The sequence below is a fragment of the Zalophus californianus genome, chromosome 13 (assembly GCF_009762305.2).
Source record: "Zalophus californianus isolate mZalCal1 chromosome 13, mZalCal1.pri.v2, whole genome shotgun sequence".
In the NCBI taxonomy this organism is placed as follows: Eukaryota; Metazoa; Chordata; class Mammalia; order Carnivora; family Otariidae; genus Zalophus; species Zalophus californianus.
Genome location: NC_045607.1, coordinates 70,008,400 through 70,026,334, shown reverse-complemented (window position 1 = coordinate 70,026,334; position 17,935 = coordinate 70,008,400). Strand labels below are relative to the sequence as shown.

The following is a 17,935-nucleotide window of genomic DNA, read 5'->3' as shown; positions in this document are numbered from 1 at the left end:
ACTTTGAGTAGGGGTTTTAGATTTCAAAAATATGTCATTTTTTTCTCCCTTTCAAAGGCTGGGAGAATATGACCTCTGCTCGGCCAGTCACATGTAACAGATTTTGAGAGCAAGCTGGAGATGTGCTTTGTAACTGGTACTCTTGTGGGAGTAGCCTCACACTTCTCATCTGGTCCTAGGCTAACATCTAGCAGAAGGTCCTTTGTTGATTCCGTTGTAGATATGGGAGTGTGGGGGCGAATTTCCAGATGTCCACCTCAGTGCAGGTGCAGGCAGGCCCGTCCCAGGCTGCTGTGGAGCTGTGCCTGGTTTTCCCACTGTCGTTTGGATTGAGGAAGCTGGTTTGATTCCCAGATGTGCCTCAGTTCTGGAAGGTGAAAGAGGCTTCTGGCTCAATCGCCACCCTTTCTAAACCGAGTAAACACAAATCTTCTTAATGTTGGCTTATACTCAAGTGATGGGGCAAATTTTTCAAATTGGAAGAGTTGAGGAAAAAAATATTCAATGACACTTGCTACAGATGGAAAGATAGACTTTATTCAGGACCATCACCACAGGGATGGGGACCGTTGTAATGGAATTTTACAGCAGGGGAGAGAGATCAGGCTCAACTCCAGATACAACAGGGGCAAGTGGGAATTCATAGCCAAGGAGCAGTGTGGGGGTCAGGGCTTGGAAAATTACAGACAGGAAACATTAGGGGCGCCGGGGGGGGGGGTGCAGTTCTGGCTAAACTGGCCTAACAGGATTCTTGCTGAAGGCAGGCCAGGGTGATCAGACATCATCTGGGGGATGGCCGAGGGTGAGGAACCTGATCAGATATGGAGGGTGACGAATTCTGGCTAAACTGGCTTATCAGGGTTCTTGCTAAAACTAGATTTTTGCAAAGGAGTATACAGATGGGCCTAGAAGAAAGTTCAGGAGCTGACTGAAGTTCGGTCAAGCAATTTGTCAGAAGCCAGAATCGAAATTATAACAATTTCTAGACAGGCTAAAGTTCTCCTTCCAGGAAATATTAGTGTGTAAATTTTACTGTGGAGTAACTGTGAGATTCCACTTCCAAGATGAATGACTCATGAGTCCTTTGTTTTGAGGTAATTAGCAATAGTAGGAATAAAGAAGATAGGAGGGTTTGTGTATCAGTCAGGGCTTTCCAGAAAAGTAGAACCAACTCTTTTCTTCCTTTCTTTCTTTCTTTCTTTCTTTCTTTCTTTCTTTCTTTCTTTTCTTTCTTTCTTTTCTTTCTTTCTTTCTTTCTTTCTTTCTTTCTTTCTTTCTTTCTTTCTTTCTTTCTTTCTTTCTTTTCTTTCTTTACTTTCTTTCTTTCTTTTCTTCTTTCTTCTTTCTTCTTTCGTTCTTTCTTTCTTTCTTTCTTTCTTTCTTTCTTTCTTTCTCTTCCTTCTTCTTTCCATTCTTTCTTTCTTTCTTTCCTTCTTTCTTCTTCTTTCTTTCTTTCTTCTTTTCTTTCTTTCTTTCTTTCTTTTCTTTCTTTCTTTCTTTCTTTCTTTCTTCTTTCTTTCTTTCTTTCTTTCTTTCTTCATCTTTCTTCTTTTCTTTCTTCTTCTTTCTTTCTTTCTTTCTTTCTTTCTTTCTTTCTTTTCTTTCTTCTTTCTTTTCTTTCTTTCTTTCTTTCTCTTTCTTTCTTTCTCTTTCTTTCTTTTCTTTCTTTCTTCTTTCTTTCTTTCTTTCTTTTCTTTCTTTCTTTCTTTCCTTCCTTCCTTCCTTCCTTCCTTCCTTCCTTCCTTCCTTCCTTCCTTTCTTCCTTTCTTCCTTTCTTTCTTTCCTTCTTAGCTTTATTTTAAGGAATTGGCTCACAGAATTGTGGGGGTAGGGGCTGCTAAGTTCAAAATCTGAAATCTGTTAGTCCAGACCAACAAGCTGGACACTCAGGCAAGAGGTGATGCTGCTGTCTTTAGCAGAAAATGTTTCTTCTCTCTTCTTTCAAGGCCTTTAACTGATTGGATGAGGGCCACTTACATTATCGTTGGGTGATCTCCTTCACTTAGGTCAATCATGATTGCAGATGTTAGCCACGTTTACAAAATACCTTCACAGCAACACCTCAGTTAGTGTTTGAATGAGTAACTGGGCACTATAGCCTGGCCAAGTTGACACATAAAACTATCACAGTAAGTGAAGTTGGAGTTTTTGCCATGAAGTGGAAGGAAGCCGAAAGGAAAGGAATCATGGATTCCTGAGGTGGACTATTGCTGTATGATGAGAAGGCAGGAGGACCAATGAGTATGCTGACATTGGGGCTATCATTCTGGGATAGGAGAGGAATGAAGAACAATTTCCTAACCTGGGATGCATAAGCCAATTCAGGCATTCTAAGATGTTTTCCATGTGCAAGAAATCCCTGCATCTCTGGGACCAAAGGCAGGCAGTCTTTTGTTTTGGATTTGAGGCAGGGGGCTGGGGGAGGGGCATGGGGGGTGATAGCCACAGCTCTGAATTGTAAAATCTGAATTGTAGAAAGACATTTGGCTGGAAAACTAAACACAGGAAAAGCTGCCTCCTAGCTTGTCATTTATCTATAAAGATAAAATGAATTCACTAGCATCCCTTTGAAACTTGAGGGATGGATATCTTAATAAATATCCATGGAGTCAAGGGATGAGGTATGAAGATTAACTGTATAGAGGCCACTATTACTAATTTAAGATGTGTAAAAATGTCATTATTGACTGCATTGTGCTGGCTTTATCATTGTGTATTAGTAAATATGAAAATATTTGTCAGAGATTCACTCAGGACCTTATTCCTTCCACCTTGCTTTTCTCATAAGATTACTCTCTACAGCCAGGGATTCTCCTATCAGGAAGATTCTTCAGGAGCCCAACCTTCTAGATTAGAGAGGAATTCCACTATTGGCTCCTATATATAAAAGCAGGGGCATTAAATTCATCATCGTGTATATGACAGAGCATATCTAATGGGGCAGTGGAGAAGGTCTGTTCTTCAATTATTAATAAGTTAGCACTATCAATACATTTAACAAAACTCATTTCCCTTCAATAAAAGATAACCATTAACCTCTTCTAAACCAGGCACATCCACTTGGGGAATTTAAGTAGGTTGGCTCAATAATTGCATAATGTTGCCCCTTCTAGTGTCTTCCTGTTTGGTACCTCCTCCCTACCCCCAACCCCAGCTGCCAAAAACATTTGATTTTCTTGTCTAATGAAAAGGAGAGAAATAGAATCTTCTTCTATGACACTTCCTGAAAATGGCCTTTAAGCCAGAAAACATCACATACTTGCCTATAGATAGATGGTCACTAAGGCTTTGGATTTTGTAGTTGTAATGGGCAGCAAATACCTGTGGGACCTCCTAAAATCTGTAAGTTGCCTTGTAAAACTGTCTTGTTTATGTACAAGATCTTACAGTTTCTGGAGTATATGTGGTTTTTGTAACTTTTATTCTGGTTAAAAATTTAAAAGGGAGCTACTTGTAATGTCCTTAGCATTAACTTAAGCTATAGCGGGTCTATAAAAAAATTACTGAGATGCTATTAAAAGTATATGAATAATAAAACAGCTACAATAAGAAAAGCTTTAGAAGAGTAACTTGGCCTTGGCAGTTCCCTCTTTTCAGAAAGCCCTGGGATGGGGGGTGAGCTAGATGGGGGCGGGGATTGGTTTGGCTGCACTCCGGCAATGTCCTGGGGGGGTTAAATGTTATTTGGGAATCAGGGAACCTGTACCTCTGTTTTTTTCCCCCTTTATTAGGAGTAAAGGCTGTAGGACATTTTCTGGGTTATAAATGGTAACAGAGTATGATGCAATAATATATTTCTAGGAAATCACCTCAGGGTATTTTGTTTATAAGAGATATTATGAGGGTGCAAGTTTTGTGAAGTTGTTCTATTGGTAAAAGTCAAAGGCACTAATAGCCCAGGGCCATGTGGGGTGTGACGGAAAAACTTGGGGGTTTTCAGAGCAAAGCGATTCTGGATTTGTATCTACGTTCTGCTGTTTAGATGCTTGCCACCTTGGGCAAGTTCCTTAAGTCACTAAACCTTAGTTCCTCCTTTTATGGAATGGAATTAATTATCCTTGTTGTGAAGTGTTACTGAGAGGATCCCTCAAGATGACAACATATATAAGGTGCAGAGCACATCTCTGGACCCTGTCTCTTTCTGTTACTTTGAGATTATTAGTGATCTAATATGATGTCTATGATATTTATGTGGTATCACCATCTGGTAGACATCTCTCTTTGCAGCGGTGAAATGGAGCTGATGTTTGAGATCACAAAGAATGAATGTCCTTCTGTGGTGTTAGGAAGTTCAAGAAGGCTGCATTGATCAAGAATCTTGAGATCTTTAGACTTCTATCAAAACAGCTGCTGCTGCTTTCTTTAAAAAAGAAAAAATATATATATATAAACTGTTTTATTGAAAAACAGCATATGTTTAGAAAAGTGCCCAAATTACAAGTATACAGCACAATAAATGATCACAATGTGAAGAATTCTGTGCATTTACCACTCATATAAAGACTCAGCTCTTTATCAGCACCCCCAAAGACCTCTTTGGGACCACCTCCCGCCATTCCCACCTCCCTCTCAGAAATCAACATGGTCCTGACTTCTCACATCATCAGTCAGCTTTGCCACCTTCTGAAGCTGCTATAAATGGAAAGAATTTATTTTGTGACTGGCTTCTTTCACTCAACATTTTTATAAGACTCATACATGCTACTGCCTATACCAGTGCTTCTTTCATACTTGTGCATGGTACATGCATTATATGAATATGCCACCATTATTATCCATCTGGTGTCGATGGATATTGCAGTAGTTTCTAGTTTTGTCTATTAAAAATAATGCTGCTATGAACATTTTAGTGTATCTCTTTTGGTGAACCTATGTACACATTGCAGTTGGGAGTATTCCTTGAGATGGAATTGCTGACTTCGCAGGTAGGCACATGATCAATTTTAGTAGAGATTGCTAACCAGTTGACCAGTTGTCCAAAGTAATTGCATCTTCCAATGCACTATACTTAAATGTTTGGGAAAGTGATGCAGGAGAGTTTTGGTCGTACCATATGTGTGCCACACTGGGTACAGTCTTTTTCATTTTGGCTACCCTGATAGGTGGGTATCTTACTGGCTACCCTGATAGGAGTGGTATCTTACTGGGATTTTGCTTGTGGTTCTCTGATGACTAATGATCTTGAACACTTTTGAATTTATCTGCTGGCCATTGAGACTTTCTCTTTTTCTCTTCCTCTCTCCCTTCTTTCCTTTCTCCTTCCTTCCTACATTCAGTGGCCACCCGTATTTCAAGTTTTGTGCTGTTGTTCTGTAAGACTATATGTTAGCTCAAACTTAGGCTATTCATTAAGATGGAAAAGAATGGACTTAGGCAGGGCACCTACCCCCAGGCAGACAGCACTGGCCTGAGAGCTAGCATATCTGGGTCCTACTCTCAGATACTCTGACTGTCCTTGTGATGTTGCTCATTGTTGCATGATGTCTTGGGTCTCCTTTTTTTTTTTTTCTGGTTGGTAAAATAAAAAAAACTTTAAATGATTTATAAGGGCACTTTCATCTCTGGCATTTTGTGATTGCACATAATTTGGCAGAACATTTACCATGTCCTCACTGCCTTTTGAACATTCTGCCCTGAAGTGATCTGGAATAGTGATTCTAAAAAATGGTCCCAAGAATCAGTTTGGTGTAAGTATAGCTTGTCCCTTAATCTTATTGACAAAGAGAACTGGGGGAAATAGAAGCTGGTGATACAGAGGAACTTGTAGTTTTTAAGAAACTGGAGAAATCCATCAATAATAATATGAATCTGAGGCCATCTGGGCCAAAGTAAAAACTGGGAAGTCCCTAACAATGGTCATAGTTCAAAACTTCCCTGAGAATCATGATTATATTTATTCAGGATCTGCTCAGATTTTGAATGACCTGTTTGACTGCACCCTCTTCCTTGCCCCATCTCTGTGCATTCATAGCAGGACTAGAGCCTGTCAACAGAACATGGCTCCCTAAAGTTGCCTCTTATCCAGCAGATGACTGAGGGATCAGTGATGGGTGTGGGGGGGATCACTGGGTGGTTCCACAGACTCCTTCCTCCCTCATTTTGGGACTCCCCCTATGTCCCACTATGCTCCTTCCATCAGGGGGAGTCACTAGGGCACTTATGTTGCTGGATTCAGTCACTGACAGAACAGAATTTACTCAGATGAATTTTTAAAAAATGCACAAGCTTTGTGGCTTTTGTTTTGTTGCTTACAAATATTTTATTTTGCCTTGACTTATAAGACCATAGACTAATGTCAACAGCATCATTATTCTATGCAGTTTTAAAAATACATATAAACATACTGTATATCTATAGTGATTAATTTAACCAGTTCCTTGTGTAGGCATTTAAATTGTTTAGTTTTCCTGTATCAGAAACTATAAACATACTTTTAGCTAATTCCCTATGTATGAGTCTAATTTTTAAAAACTTTTTTATTATGGAAACTTTCAAACATATACAAAGGTGTAAGGAGTAGTGCAATAAATCCCCATGAATACATCATTTAGCTTCAAGAATTATCAACACACGGCAATCTCATCTCATTTATAACATTCCAATGTCCCCTCCCCACTTTTTGAAGCAAATCCCAGATATCATATCATTTTATCCTCAGATAATTCAGTGTGTACTTCTAAAAAGATAAGCACTCCTTATAAAAATTGTGGTGGTCTTTCATGTTTAAACCATATGTGGTTTGTAGACAAAATTGGGGAGAGTAGGTAACTGTGTTAGTTCTCTATTGCCGTGTGACAATTTACCACAATTATAGTGGGGTAAAACAATACACACCTATTATTTAGTAGTTTTCGTGGATCAGGAGTCCAGACCTGGTTGGGGTGTACTCTGTGTTTTGGGGGTCTCACCAGGCTGCAGCTGAGCTGCTGGGGCTGCAGTGTTCCCCATTGCTCAGAGCCCTCTTTTAAGCTCACATAGGTGTTGGCAGAATTTGGTTCCTTGTGGTTGCTGGACTGAGGTCCTCAGCAACTTCAGTCCACCCTTAGCTCCCTGCCACACAGTTCTCTCTAGAGGTACTCTCACAACACACAGCCTGCTTTTTTGAGCCAGCAAGGGAGAGAAATCTTTGATGGGAGCATGGACTCATACCCTCTTTTTAGAACTTTCCCCCGATTAAGTCAGTCCCATCTGCGATAAACCCTCTTTTGATTGCATAAAAACCAACTGATCTGGCCCTTTAATTACACCTGCAAAATCCCTTTTGCCCATTCTGCAGGGGTGGAAACTGCATAAAGACATGAACAGTAACAGGAAGAAAATCATACCTGGAATTCTGTTCTATTGCTAATTTAGGGCAGGAACTGGAACTTTTCTTCTGTGAAGGGTCAAATAATAAATTTTTTAGGCTTCGTGGGCCAGATGGTTTTTGTCACAACCATCCAACTCTGCTGTTGTCCCAGGAAAACTGCCACAGACAGTGTATAAATGAATGGGCGTGGCTGTGTTCCAATAAAGCTATTTACAAAAACAGGTGGCAGGCCGCATTTAGTCAGTGGGCTGCAGTCTGCCAACCTCTGATGTTCTGATATACTTTTCCCTCTTTAAAAACACCACCCCATACAATGCCACAGTACTTATGACACTGTCTTACAATCTGCTGGGCTGGAGTCCTGTCTTATGAGCACTATAAGAATAGTGATCTAAAAATCTGTCCATGCATTTCTTATAGAGCCATCCTGAGGATATTATTCATTACATCTCTCAATAATTCCTACTGTGAAGCTCCATGTGAAGAACTTTCTTTGGAACTTAGTGGCAACAGAAGTTTTGCTTCCCCTGACTAACTGATTTTTTTTCCTATTAAAAAAATTACATAACTCACCATATTTCCCTTTTTGTTTGGCTTCCAGGAAGCTCAGAGTCTAACTTGAAACTCAATTATCACAACTATTAAGACCTGATAGATTGCATATTGTGCTTATCCGCCCATACATTGGTATTTTATCCTTATTTTAATTTTCTTTGTCTCTCTATTTTACTATTATTTTATTGTATAAATGTTGTGAAATAACATCAAGTAAAAATATGAAATTCTATACCATGGATTCAAAGGAACACTGAATTTGTATTCATAATAGCTCCAAATTAGAAAGAGCCCACATATCCATCAAGAGGAGAGCTAATGAATTGTGGTATCACCATATAATGGAATTTTACACAGAAACAAAAGGATCCAAATGCTGACACATACTACAACATGGAAGGACCCCCACAGACATCACACTGATTAGAAGAAGCCAGACACAAAAGAGTAAATACAGTACGATTCCATTTATACCAAGTCCGAGAATAGGCAAAACATGATTGCTGTGGGGTAGGGGAGATTTTCTGGGAAGTGGCAAGAGGAAATCTTGTGGGGTGCTGGAAATGCTCTATATCTGGGACTGAACTGTTGTCATGAAGAGCAGACATTTGTAAAAATCATTGAGGTATAGATTTAGGATCAGTACACTTTATGCACTTTACTATATATAGATACAAGCTGCCTCCCAAAGAGAACCGCTAATAATGCAGTGTCTTGCTTAGCTCTCTTCCATGTCTATGCCCTGGTGTCTATTGGAAAAGAACTTTAAAATTGATGATCTCAAATGTTCGTACCTTTTTATTTTCTAAAGTCCATAAATTAGCAGCAATCATACATTTTTATTACACCATCTCTCTTAAGTGAAGAGCTGAAAAAATAGGTAAAAATAGATTTTCAATCCTAAAGGCAGGTCATTGTCTATGGCTATGGTGTTGGTCCACTGCAGGAGGGGCTTGAGAGGCAAGTGTGAGCTGGAATCTGGCCCTTGGACTACTTGCCAAGCTCAGTACTTGAAGGCAGTGTCTGCCTACAGTGGCACCTTTTCTCATTTGCACCGATACACATTTTCTAACACCATAGGTCAGTAGCAGCTCTACACAAAGATGATGCTTAGGGCATAATAATTAATTTTTAGGACCAAGGGTATATTTGGTGATCTTTGGAATAGAAGCCAGTCTCTACCTGTGTCTTAGCAACCTAAGGAATGTTTTATAAAATAAAATAGGAAGAATCAATATCAATTCACGTGTACATTCTACTTAAGTATTAAGAATATAACCTCTAGTTGGCCTAGTAATGGCTTAATGGGGCAGAGCCATATGGAATTTGGGGGAGAATGAATTTTTGCTGACCTAAGAGATCCATACTTTTAGCTGAGCCCCTTGGAGAGATTGAGCTCATCCTGACTTCTAAAGAGGTCAGCGTAGCCATCACTTATAGGAAAGCATGTGAGCAAAAGATGGCAGGAAGCATCTAATCAAATCTGTCCTAGCTGAAACACCAATGTCCAGGAAAGAACACAACAACTAAAACCAAAAGGAGATTGAGATCTAAAAAGACACTTAACATTTTTAAGTGCTAAGATATAAATGTTAGGTGCATTGTTAACCGGATTTGTAGATACCATCAAGATCCACCTCTTCCTACCTCTTCCACATATATAAAACCCCAAAGCTAAATTGTAATGAAAGGGGCACCTGGGTGGCTCAGTTGGTTAAGCGACTGCCTTCGGCTCAGGTCATGATACTGGAGTCCCTGGATCGAGTCCCGCATCGGGCTCCCCGCTCAGCGAGGGGCCTGCTTCTCCCTCTGACCCTCCCCGCTCTCATGTACTCTCTCTCTCTCTCATTCTCACTCTCTCAAAATAAATAAATAAATCTTAAAAAAAATAAATTGTAATGAAAGATTAATACATGGTGGAGAGATGTTCAAGTTATACGGGTTCTTCTCATTTGATATGAGATGAACTAGAATTATTGGTAGCTGTGAAGTTTTCTCCACCACAATAAAAAGTCTGTCCAGAAATAATGATAGTGGGGAAAAAATCCCAAACAACACATTAAAAAATATTTTAATTCCAGTGTAATTAATGTACAGTGTTATATTAGCCAAACAATACATTTTAGTAAGTCCAATTAGTGATTGCTCATATGATTTTAATTTTAGTTTAAGAAAAAAAATCTGATACCTACTTTGGGTACCTCAAATATATTTGGAGAAAATTTGCATTTAAACATGTACATAATTTTCTAGACTAATCACGGGTATTGAAGACTTTTGGAGGAAGCTGTCTTTGTAGTGCTGTTAACTCATTCCTTTTGGAGTAATAGAGAAATATCTTTGCTAAAAATTCCAGACAGTTAAGATCACTAACTGAAAGCTTATTTGATTTTTGCTCCTGGAACACCCCCATGGATTTTTTGATGAACTCCTGACTTGGTCAAGTTCCCTTTGATTGAAAGTAACAGAGACCCACTTCAAATCAATGTAAGTGGAAAAAGAGATTTCCTGAGAGGATCCTTGCTAAGTAGGCTAGATCTTAGTTCCAGGCTTCTGGGAGAGAGACTTGGTGCCTCAGCTTGGTCCACGTGTCCAGCCTTGAGCCCATTAGCTACAGCAGGTGGTAGAGTCATACAGCCCTAATGTGGCTGGGGGAGTCCAGGGGCAAGATCCTTCCTCCAAGCACTTAAGAAGAGATTCCAAGTGCTTGGTCCAGGAAAGAGTGAGCCCAATGGGGAGGAAAGACAACCCAAGGGAGAATAGCTGGAGTGGTCATGCTGGGAAGAGAGCAAGGTGGATTGCCTTGAGTTCTGTATAATGTCATGAACTTTAATTTCCTTCTGGTCCAGGGCTTCAGAAACCAATCAAGTTTCTCAAGCGGAGGCTATGACACCATTTCCTCTCTTATCCATCTCAACTCATGTTGGACTCCATTTACTAGCCTTGGTGTGGCAGGAAATTATCCCTCCTCTATCCTGAGCTAATGTGCACCTAAACAAGCCAAGGTTGGTCCTAGTTCTCACTTGGTGGCCGACTTGGCAACTTACCCCATACAGTAGGGGTAAGTGATTGGAGTGAAAATTTTGGGGCTGACTCATTTGGGGGACTTTTTAAGTATACCACCCTGTGTTGTTCATCTCCAGGCATGGAAGACTGATTGCATAGATGGACCCAATTTTTTGCATCTCCCTATATTGATGCCCTTTGGTAGAGCCCTCCTACTTGGACTCTGGGCTTGGTGACATGACTATAGACAATGGGACAACACCAATGATACAAGTAGAGGCTTGGAAGAAGCACTTGTATACTTCTTTCCTCTTTCTCAAACCCTACTAAATTTGGAAGATAGTTTGTTACCTAACAATGGCTAACTGCTATACCAGGTATTTTTATGTAAGTGAAATCAAGTTCAAATGATCATTTATTAAGAACACCCAAAATGTTGAGCTATGGAGGGATATGTGAGAAGTGCAGGGCAAAAAGCCCTTTCCTAGGGCTGGTTTTCTCTTGAGAGTATTGGGTATTGAATGGGTTATATTGGGTATTGAATGGGTCATATACATCTAAACCCCAAGGATTAAAAAAAAGTTTGAAATGAGCTCTTTCTCCCTTATCTCTGTCACTGCCTTGGGTATCCGGGAATTGGGGGACCTGTACAGATCAGTATATATTTTTCTGGTGGATGATGTAATCCATGACTTCCTGAAACAAGATTCTAGGGCCTTTCTGATGGGAATGAGAGAGCATGATGAATTTCCTTGCATAAAGAGTGAATTTCTTCTATTAAAATGTTGAGCTTCTCCTAAACTATTTTTGCTGGGATTGACATCACAGGCTTTGGGTTATATAGTATGTTTTAAAAACTTGTCTTTATGTGGAGGGGAGTAATTTTTTAAAAAATTTTTATTGTTATGTTAATCACCATACATTACATCATTAGTTTTTGATGTAGTGTTCCATGATTCATTGTTTGTGCATAACACCCAGTGCTCCATGCAGAACGTGCCCTCTTTAATACTCATCACCAGGCTAACCCATCCTCCCACCCCTCCCCTCTAGACCTCAGTTTGTTTTTCAGAGTCCATCGTCTTTCATGGTTCGTCTCCCCCTCCGATTTCCCCCCCTTCATTCTTCCCCTCCTGCTATCTTCTTCTTCTTTTTTTTTTCTTAACATATATTGCATTATTTGTTTCAGAGGTACAGATCTGTGATTCAACAGTCTTGCACAATTTACTGCACTCACCATAACACATACCCTCCCCAGTGTCTATTACCCAGCCACTCCATCCCTCCCACCCACCCCACTCCAGCAACCCTCAGTTTGTTTCCTGAGATTAAGAATTCCTCGTATCAGTGAGATCATATGATACATGTCTTTCTCTGATTGACTTATTTCACTCAGCATAACACCCTCCAGTTCCATCCACGTCATTGCAAATGGCAAGAGCTCATTCCTTTTGATGGCTGCATAATATTCCATTGTGTATATATACCACATCTTCTTCATCCATTCCTCTGTCGATGGACATCTTGGCTATTTCCACAGTTTGGCTATTGTGGACATTGTTGCTATAAACATCGGGGTGCACGTACCCCTTCGGATCCCTACATTTGTATCTTTGGGGTAAATACCCAGTAGTGCAATTGCTGGATCATATGATAGCTCTGTTTTCAACTTTTTGAGGAACCTCCATACTGTTTTCCAGAGTGGTTGCACCAGCTTGCATTCCCACCAACAGTGTAGGAGGCTTCCCCTTTCTCTGCATCCTGGAGGGGAGTAATTTTTAAATTAAGCCCTCACTTTATTCTTTTCAGAGTGACCTAATTTTATTTCCTCATTAAGGGAATTGAATGACCCATAGCAACACATGTGAATGTGGGAGTGGGAGTGGGAATTGCATGAAGATTTTGCTGAACACTTTTGCTATTCCCTAAATGGAATGACTGGGTAAATAAGTAATTTTGCTGGGAGAAAAAGTGCGCCTCTAAGGAGAATCTTGAGGATATCTAATGAGGATATGAACTTGTTTGAGGGATATGAGAAGCTTGCATAGAAGTAACACTAAAGAACAAACACAAATATAGCTGAGATCATGATAGGTTATTGTGTACCTAGACGTATCAAGCTATATACCAGAGGAGAAAAATTAAGAAATAAGCTCAGCTAATAGTTATTTTGTTACCTATAACAGTTTCAATGTTACTTTTTTATGTCTTTGATTCTGAATAGTATAGTCCTGCCTGTCCCTCAGAGAGCTCCTAATATCTGATTCCGTACTATTTACTTTCTTTTCTTTCTTTTCTTTCTTTCTTTCTTTCTTCTTTCTTTCTTTCTTTCTTCTTTCTTTTTCTTTCTTTCTTTTCTTTCTTTTCTTTCTTTCTTTCTTCTTTCTTTCTTTCTTTTTTCTTTCTTTCTTTCTTCTTTCTTTCTTTCTTTCTTTTCTTTTTTTTCTTTTCTTTCTTCTTTCTTTCTTTCTTTCTTCTTTCTTCTTCTTTCTTTCTTTCTTTTCTTCTTCTCTCTTTCTTTCTCTTCTTTCTCTCTCTCTCTCTGCTCTTTCCTTCTTTCTTTCTTAGAGAGAGATTGCGTGCGAGGGGTGGGCGTATGGGCAGAGGGAGAAGGAGAGAGAGAATCTTAAGCAGGATCCACACCCAGCATGGAGTGGGGTTGGATTTCACGACCCTGAGATCCTGATCTGAGCCAAAATCAAGAGTCAGTTGCTTAACCGACTGAACCACCCAGGCTACTTTATTTCTTACTGTTATCTTCATTTTCATCCAAAACAATGTTATTTTCTCAGATTCAATCTAAACAAACATGACATAGGTTTGTTGAATCTGCAGATTTATGTCAAATTAATGAAAGATTGAAGAGTAGCCCATGGATGACATCTAATTCCTATATTCTCTAGGCAAACTACAATGTAATTATAAATGCATGAGTTGTTGAATTTACTGATTAAATTTATCAGGGTAAATTATTCCATTTCAGGAAGATTTTGATTCTAAAGCTGATTCTAGTATCTTTTAACAACTTTAGAGGTTTAATCTGTTTCCATAATGTAGCCATAATTTTGGCTAAAATGATTTAGTTCTTTGAAAACATATCAAGTTTGAATGATAAATATTGAATGTTCTTTTTGTTTTGTTATGTTGTTAAATTCTGTATGAGCTATTACTTTTAGTTCAACAATTTAAAAAATATTGAGTGGAGGGCACTGTGCCAGAGCCTGCAGGAAGATTTAAGGGCAGATGTCATTTCAGTTTATGGCTATGGTTGAACATGAATAATTTATTTCTCAGTTTTGGTTTTTTGATATTTTTAATTATTATTTTTAATATGTTGATGGCAATAGATACTAGTTGCGCATAGCACAAAATTTGAAAGAAACAAAAAAGATATCGGTAAAAAGAAAGACAACTTCCTTCTCCTTATCCATCAGGTGCCCAGTTTACCTCCCTGGAGGCAACTACTCTTTCCTTCCTAGTGTAATCCGGGCATTGAAACATGTGAATGTATGTGTGTTCTCACCTTTATGCAAAAAGTATCATACCATATTATGCTGTTTTGTACCCTCCTTTTTTTTTTAACTTAATAATATGTCCTAGAAATCTTGCCATATCTGGACATGTAGAGATGTCTCAGTTTTTCTAATAACTGCAAAACATTTTGCTGCATGATAGTGTCATACTTGAATTAACCAGCCTCTGATTGATGGCATTTAGGTTATTTCTAGTCTTGTGCTATTATAAACAGGCTTCCATGAGTTCCTTTGGAAATACATTGTTTTGCCCTACATTTAACTTATTTTACATACAATGTCATACAAAACTGTCTATATTCCTTAAAAATTTCCACAAATAAACCACTGGAGCAACTCAGAATTTCTTTTCATTCTTTTGGTTTTAAAAACTTTATCTTCTCAGTTTCCCTGGACACAAATATTTCATTGAATTCTTTTTTTTGGCTTTGAACACTCTGAAGGTTTAACTCAGGTAATTTGAAATTCTGGAAGCCCCAAAGTGTATCAGAATACAGACCTGTAACCAACAGTTTTGCAGTCCAGTGCTTCTCAAACTATCTGTTGTAAAGGACCAGTTCTTCTCTCTTCCTTCGTTCCTTTCTTTTATTTTTAGATTTTATTTATTTATTTTTGCAAGAGAGAGGGAGAGTGTGCGTGTGTGTGCATGAGCGGGGAGGGAGGGGCAGAGGGAGAAGGAGAAGCAGACTCCCCACTGAGCAGGGAGCCCAATGCAGGACTCAATCCCAGGACCTGACCCCAAGCTAAACGCTTAGCTGACTGAGCCACTCAGGTGCCCTTCTTTTTCTTTCTTTCTCTTATTATTATTATTTAAAAATTTTCCAATCCATCGTAGACCAGTGCCACTGTGTGGCTCACACCATACGCAACTCACCACAGGAGAGAAGACATTCAAGCTGGCTTCTACCTTGTTTGGAGAGACAAGTCGCTAATCACATGCTTGGATGTTGTGTCAATGTTAAAGTTTTTAGTTGCTCACTCTTAAACATTTCTTGTGGATGAACCCCTTTGTAGCACTGTTGTAGGACCAAGATTCAATTCCTTCCAATCATGGTTTCTCCCAGTCTCTAGTAGAAAAACATTAATTTGATGGAAGAACATCTTTCTTTGAATGGGCAAAACCAACACTGAATAAAGAACAAACTTTGTTTTCATCATCTTAAGTGCATTCTTACCTGGCACTTCATTCTCTAAGAATTATGTTCACTGGAAGAAGTCCCTTGGCCAAATATATATTCATGATGATGGTTATCAAGTCCTCTTATTCTATCTTTGAACAAACTCAGAATTGTGATTGACCACAGAAACACACATCATCTTCACTGAAGTAAATACAGATCCCTAGGGACTCCACTGAGACTATGTTAATAATGGCCTCCTGAAAAACTACAGGGACTATTTGGGGAAAAGAGAAAAACTCAAGGACTCACCTTTCTGATTTTAAAGCCTTTTTTAATTGGGTTTTTGAAAAAAGAGAATCAAGTATGCATAAGCAGTAGATCTCTTTCTATGAGAGCATGACTGCCAGGAAGTCCTCAGGGGTGTTGTCACCACAACGGTAAGCCAGCAAGTCCTTCTTCTCTGTAACCAGTCAGGAGATTGTGAAGGACTCACGGGCTGACCGTGCAGAACACCGACCACGTACTCAGCTGGAATCCAAAGTTGAGGAGGAAAGAAGCAACATTTTCTATAGCAGAAATGCCACCAAAATGAGAAATGTTCTTCCCTTTAATATCCATGTAATATGTATTAGTCTTTTTCAGATCATGAGACGAAGAGAAATGTTAATAAAGAAACAAAACTCTATAGTTCTTAACATATGGACATATGGAACCTGAGTACTGTTCTTTTTCTTTTCTTTTCTTGTCTTTTCTTTTTCTTTCTTTTGTTTTTTTTTGCCACTCAGAGGCCAAAGGCCAAATTCTCGCAATTTTCTGACTTGTCTGCCTCTACCCCCAGCAGGGAATGACTTTTTGTCACTTGACTCTTGACACAAAACTGCTCAGTGGGAGGCTTCCCCCAACAGAGATGTGAGCTGGAATAGATGTATCTACAGTTATTTTAAACTTCTAAATGTGTACTCTTCTGAAAGACATTTCTTAGAAGGTAATTCTTTTTTTTTTAAAGGAATTTAAAAACATTAGATAAAATCCAGTGCTTGAGAAAACTAAGGAGAAATGGTGTGGGGAAGGAATTATGCTTTTTTGAGAGGCATTAGTAAATCCAAGATATATATACCACAAGAGTTCCAGGACTGAAAAATCACATACCTTCTAATTCAGCCAGTGGTCTAGATGCAGAAAAGCATGGGCTGGTGGTGATTGCCCAGTAGCCTGTCCATAGCTGGGCATTGGGACCAACATGGACTTTTTGCCCCAGGATCAGTCTGTTGCTCTGTTGGAGGCTAACGAGGCTTTGCTCTGCATTCCTAGAACCTAGGACAGTACTTGGGTCATAATAGACACTTGTGACTTTTGAATGAATGGTCATGTGTCTTCTCTTGACTTTTCTCTTACCACTCAATCAGTCATTTGGCCCAGTGGATGGAAAGTTCATTCATTTTTGTTTACTGCTTATCACCAGCCTGGTGATGATTTCTGACTATCTCTATTTATTCTTTTAGTCGAGTCCCACATCTCCAGCTGCTTACCAGGAAGTTCTATTAAGATATTTACTTTTGCTTCAAACTCAACATCTCTAGAGGAACTCATCTTCTTCTCCAAACAGTCTTTTCAAATTTCCACTGGTGGAAAATTACTATCTTAGTTATCCAAGTGTGAAATTTTGTAAACAGATAAATCTCTGAATCCAACCAGTCACTAAATCCCTGAAGTTGTCTATCATCCATTCTTTCCTCTGAGGTTTTCTTGTCACCACACTAGTTAGTTTTCTTACCTCCTCATTCCAAAATTCTTGCCATAGCTTCTTCCCTCTCCTTCCCAACTAGCATTGATGCCAAGTGTATCTTCCCTATTGTTAACATCACAACACTCACCTGTCCCAAATCCATTGTCATAATATTCTACAGTATTGAATTAACTTTTTTCCTGCTGGCTCTCAAGAGTCTCCACTTATTATTTCCCAAAATGTAGACACCTTCAATTCTAGGCAAAGTGACTTCCTCATCGACAATTGTGATACTGTGATTTATAATAAGAAATATATATTTGGTCACCAACCTTGGCACAGAGCTCCTAAAACCTTGAAATTTCCTAAGTGATGAAAGTGGTAAGTAAAAAGATGGCAGAGGAGTAGGGAACCCTATTCCAACAGGTCCCCAGAATTGAGCTGGATATCTACCAGACCATTCTGAACACCCACAAAATCAGCCTGAGATGTAAGAAGATAGATCTGGATCTCTACAAACAGAATATCACCAGCGGTTGGTTTTGAGGTGTGAAGCAAGGAGCTGTGATTCTGCGAGCAGATATCAGAGGATAAACAGCAGGAGGAGGGAGCCTGGTTGTGGGGATCCTACACCACCAGTGAGCGATAGCCACCTGCACTGGGGACCGGGCACAGACTCACAGAC

At 39.3% G+C, this 17,935-nt stretch overlaps 1 long non-coding RNA gene across 1 annotated transcript; it reads right to left on the bottom strand.

Moving 5' to 3' along the window:
* Positions 1-1,755: 1,755 nt before the first annotated feature.
* On the bottom strand, positions 1,756-16,806 carry LOC113934738. Its single transcript, XR_003523776.2, has 3 exons — positions 16,674-16,806; positions 15,278-15,470; positions 1,756-4,360 (listed from the first exon to the last, which is right to left on the bottom strand). It is a non-coding gene; the product is annotated as an uncharacterized LOC113934738 (long non-coding RNA).
* Between the last annotated feature and the right edge of the window lie 1,129 nt (positions 16,807-17,935).